Source organism: Bison bison, unplaced genomic scaffold (assembly GCF_000754665.1).
Source record: "Bison bison bison isolate TAMUID 2011002044 unplaced genomic scaffold, Bison_UMD1.0 scf7180017864037, whole genome shotgun sequence".
Taxonomy (NCBI): Eukaryota; Metazoa; Chordata; class Mammalia; order Artiodactyla; family Bovidae; genus Bison; species Bison bison.
The window spans coordinates 13,011,319-13,016,957 of NW_011494609.1; positions in this window are offsets into that span (position 1 = coordinate 13,011,319).

Below are 5,639 nucleotides of genomic sequence, written 5' to 3' on the forward strand. Positions count from 1 at the left end.
TGCTTTTCTCCTTTTCCTGGGCATTGGCTTCCCTCTGTTATTCTGTTATAAAAGGTATTGGTGGCTGTCTGGACCATCTCATCTTAAGAGGCAGCAGGGTCCTGCTGCTGTGGCTGTTGTAACTTTATCCTGAAGTCTGGTGTACATTGGGACAGGAATTTGTCCTTCAAAATCACCTGCCCCTTGTTAGAGTCTAAGTCCAGTTTAGTAAACTTTTGGAGGGCCTCTTTTAGACTTTCCAGAAAGGCAATGGGGTTCTCATTGGACTCCTGAGTCATTGCTGAGAAGTCAGTTCCACGACTAATAAGCTTCCTTCTATTTCCATGGGTGGACTTTCTTAGGGGTGAGTCTTTCTGAAGCTTATCCTTACCAGTACTGTTGCAACCTGAGAGCCGGATGTTCTCAGGTCAAGGTGCAGATCCCCAGGCAGGCTGAGGTGTGATCCCCAGGCAGGCTGAGGCATGACAGCCTCCTGGAGATTGAATCCCCCGGCAGGTCGAGGCTTGTCAACCTCCTGGGACCCCTGTACTGGTGGATCCCCAAACAGGTTGAGGCATGACAACCTCCCGAGGACCTGATCCTAGGCAGGTAGAAGCAGGTTGAGTTCCTGGGACCCCGGGCTGGTGGATCCCTGAGAAGCCTGAGGTGTGACAACCTTCTAGGCACCAGATCCCTAGGCAGGTCAAGGCAGGTCGACCTCCTGGGACCCCAGGCTGGAGTTGGGCATCCCCAGGCTCTCCAGCGTGACTAGTGCTGGATAGGATTAAGGCACTGTAATCTTACCTCATTGCTGGCTTGTCCACCACAGATAAGAATAGATACCATGATGTAAAGCAGTGCAAGCCTGTGCCCTGAAACTGGGAACCTGGCTAAACAACCATAAGCCTTATCCTCTTATTGCTCTGAAGGAATGTAAGTTACTGATTTCTTCCCCTCATCCTCCATAAGAGCAGTTTAGGGTGTTTCCAGTGGTAAACATTTCATTGTCATAGACTCCCTCTAGGTAATAACAGAAGTAATGACAAAGAAGTGGGTTATCTGGTCCTGTTGGGGCATCACGAGTATTTTAATAAGGGGGTGGAGCAATGTTGCCTACAAGGGGTCAGGGTCCTAGTTGTAGACGTTAGTAAGTGACTTAAGGACAAATTGATAAGAGGCAACAGACCAGATGTTCCATAAAAGTGGAGTGGAGATTTGATCCAGGGGCATGTTTGTAACTTTAGGAGAAGGGTGGTAAGGGTTTGGACCCAAATGGCCTGCAGGGCTAATTCCCAAGGTGGCAAACACTATCCCCAGAAGCCCAATTGCCCTTGAAGGATGCCACCAACAGATGGACTTCTAGCAGGCATTGTGTGCCTGTCACCTGCTGTAGCAGGTTCTCTGAGAGATGCTGTTGTTGCACATGTTGTAGGAAACATGGAAGATGAAGGCCTGAATATCTAGAGGGATTGGATATTATACAGTATTTCCCTCCCAAGGGCCAGATATGATCTGGTTGTCCCTCCAAAAGATTGTAGAGGCAACACTGTGGGCCCCTACGGGGCTCAGGAAAAGAGCATGAAACAGGAACAAAGGGGGCAGGGCACAACTTTTGAAAGAATGAGATAGCCCAAGGGCATAACATAAACTGATTAAAATCAAATGGGTCCAAAATGACAGACAAGTCAAATTCAACTAAACCTTGCTTCTCAATCTGCAAGCTAAATGACACACCCAGAAGCACCATGATAGTTCCAAGGCACTGTCAAAAGACCAAGGAGTGGGTGGTTCCCCGACTGTTGGACCGATCCCCCCACCCATTAGCATATGAAATCACCCAGCTCAGGGAAACACCACATTTCATGGCCGCCGGATACAACCTCTGTGCTGGCATATACTCTGTGGACTGTGTTTCTCTCTGAATCCAAACAAATCTACCTCTTACCTATCGCTGTGTCTCTCACTGAATTTTTTGCAATGAGACATCAAAAACCTGAACTCATTACGTCCTGAAGCCAGGCACTCTGGATGTAGGCCGGGCTTAAGTCCCAGTTGAATACGACTAAGTGACTAAGCATAGCAGAGTCCCTGCCATGTGGATTTGAGTCCCAATCTTAGGTAAACAATTTCAAACACAACTTTCAGAAATGGGAAGATTATGAGTTGCCCAATACTCTGTAAGCAGTGAAATAGATGGAGAGAGGAGCTGAAGGACAAGAGGAAAAAGCAGTGGGAAAAGCATGTTGAGGAGTCCCCTTCATAACTTGTTGGAAAATCTGCTTAATGCCTGACCTGTGCCCACAATTTTCATTGGCCTAATCCTTGGCACAAAAGAGGTTAAGGACAGAAGAACCCTCACCTACTTGGGCAACAGCTATTAGGTCATACCAGATAGTGGAGCCTTCAGGACACACTGGGGAGAAGCCCCTGCCAGAGTCCTTCAATTGCACCCACTGCTGCTCACCTGTTCACAGGGGGTTCAAGGAAACAAGAAACAAGAGGTTGTAAAGGAATTAAGATTTAGTTACCCATATGTCCTTCCAGCCATAGAAGCAAGGACCTCCTACCTTAACGGAGGTCTTCTGAAATCTGAGACTGAGCCTGCATGAGCCCTCTGCTGAGTTTTGTTTTTACTGTCCCTGTTTGCAGCATGCTGGGCTTCCTGTCACTTCCAATGCACTGCATTTTCTTTGCATTCAGCTTCCATTGCATCAGCTTTCACCGAGTTGGGCTTCTTCTATGTTTGGCCTCTGCCTTACAGGAGCCAAGCCGAGGTTGTTTCAGCCAGGTGAAATCTGAGAAATGGCACCAGATATGTTGGGGGAGTGTGTAATTTTCTCGGTTCTGTCTCACCGCAATAAAAACTTGAAATGGTGGACCAGTGTTATAGCTCTGTTACAGCTCAGTTTTATTTGGCAAGCAAAGGAAAATACATCCTTGAGGTGTGAGGGTGGGCCAATCCAAAAAGAGGGAGGTGGGAGGGGGGTTCAGGATGGGGAACATGTGTACACCCGTGGTGGATGCATGTTGATGTATGGCAAAACCAATACAATACTGTAAAGTAAAAAAAAAAAAAAATTATAATAATAATAAAAAAGAAGAGAGGGGCTCAGTTTTGGCTCCTCTTTTTATATGTTTTTTTCTCCTCTCCCTGCCGTATGTAAATTGGGCCAGCAGCACGGCTATTTTTTTCACCTGAGGTTCTCGGTCTGGTCCTTAGACCTTCCTTTGTTCCACTTTTTGTGTGCTTCTCCCTTCTTTGTCTTTTATCCACCGCCATTTTGGACTCCTTTTTTCCTATTCTAACTACCTAACAAAAGAAACTTAAACTGAACATGATGTTAATTTTTGGACTGTGGCTATATTTGATGATATTTTTAATCACTTCCAATTCATTTGATTTGTATTCAACTCTAAATGAATTAGTTTAGATTATGAAATTATTTTCTCAGCCTAATTCAGTCCCTGTGGGTGTACATATTTGTCATATCCTGCACTCCAGTCCACCTGAGTTTGACTTTGGTAGTTTTCTGAAATGCAGGGATTGTGGTCTCAGTGGGGCCCAGTTGCCAAAGATTTACCTGTGGATTGTTAATGTATGCAGGAGGTCCTCTTTAGCATTTAAGTCACTTAGAAAAATCATTCAGTATGCAAGAGGGAAGAAAAGATCTTTCTTTTGAAGTATGCCATGCCTTTTAATCATCTGTGAAAGAAATCCCTTTCTTAGAAATCTCATCTGGCCATCAGGATGGGGTGATAATGGGGGAAGTCCTGTCTGTTCATATTAGAGGGAACTCAGCCAACCTTCAGCTCTGCTTTCAATTTTACAAAGTGAAAGCTAATGAATACATGTGCATATGTGTACATAGATGTATAAAAGAAAAAAGCACTCCATATACTATAAGAAAACAATGTATGCTTGGATCTGTTTTATTTTTCTTTTAGAAAATTTTGAGCAAGACTGGAGAAATTATTCATGCCGTCTGAACTTGAAGCTGTGTTTACAGTCTGGGGAAATGTTTTTCATTCCATCAACACGACTGCAACTTTAGGACTCTTTTGTGTTCTCAGGAGTCACAGAAACAGGCAGGAAAGAAATGGCAGACTGGTATTCCTTTGTGAATCCACTCTAAGCTTTTAAAATTAGAAATCACTATGCTGCTGCTGCTGCCACTAAGTCGCTTCAGTCGTGTCCGACTCTGTGTGACCCCATAGATGGCAGCCCACCAGGCTCCCCCGTCCCTGGGATTCTCTAGGCAAGAACACTGGAGTGGGTATCTATAAGTTTCACCAAATTGGAACCATGTTTGAAACCTCAGTGTTCCTGGGTAAACTTCAGAATTATATAATCTGCCCTCAAGACCCCAAAAGGTCAAGGTCCCAAGCGGTTACAAATCCCAATATTTATTCCTGATGTTCTGCTTACATGTAGGGCTTCCCAGGTGGTACTAGTGGTAAAGAATCTGCCTGCCAATGCAGGAAACTCAAGAAATGTGGGTTCAATCTCTGCATTGGGAGGAGACCCAGGAGTAGGAAATGGCAACCCACTTCAGTATTCTTGCCTGGAAAATTTCAGGCACAAAAGAGACTGGCAAACTACAGTCCATGGGGCCAAAGAAAATCGGACAAGACTAAGCGACTAAGCAGTAGTTTACTTGTAAGTAGCAGAAGCATATCACAATATGAAGAAGGCTTAGATGCATTTTGACTATGAAGAAGAAAGAAGAATGGGATTGTGGGAATGAATGTGTGCTATTATTGGCAAATGTGAAATTCTTGTAAATATTTTATATTGTTTCTTTTTCTCCTCAGGTTATTAGATGAATGACATATCATGTAATCCACGAGTTCTTAGAGCAAACAGTGCATTCCCTTTTAAAATGTATCTCCATCATATTAAAAATGTTCTTTGTTCAGTTCAAACATTTAGGAAAGCTTTGCTGAGTGCTGTTCTCTTCTTGGTTATATTTTGGAAAATTAAGCATGGAGACTGTGTTCATGGTAGTGATGGTGGTGGTTATTGCACCAATCTCTGATTTGTGCTTGGCAGCTGCATTTCTCAAACGACTGTGGGAGGTCTGTCACTGACCAGAAGAGCACCTCCTCTTACTGGTTTAGCCTTGCACACTCTGATACTGTATCTGTGCTGACATTAGGTCCCAAGGGCTCACTCTCTGGGAGAAACTCAGGTCCTAGCTGGAGAGAGTTCTGACAGAGGTATGCCCAGATGAAAAGGGAACTGGTAGGAAGAATACTTAGCCACGACTTGGTTTGGGAGGGGTTCTGAGAGGAGTTGTCACCTGAGCTGAGAACTCAGATAAGCAGAAGCCAACTGAGTGAAAAGAAGGGTGCGGAAGCTTCAACAAATGGAGTGTGAAGAGGTGGTTAGGTAGCAGTGAGATGACTGAGGTAGGTGGGGAAAGTGGGCAAAGATCAGATGGAAATGTCAGGTACATGCTATGTTTAAGGTCACTTTAAAGTGAGCTATTTTATTCTGAAGTTGGTGGGGAGCCACTGGAGGTTTTAAGCAGGGTGGTGAGAAGCTTAGATTACAATCATCACTCTGGAAGGGTACGAAGGACAGATCTGAGGGAGACAATGTAAATGAGGAAAAGCAGTTAGGAGGCTCTTTTATATTCCAGACAAGAGATGATAAAGAC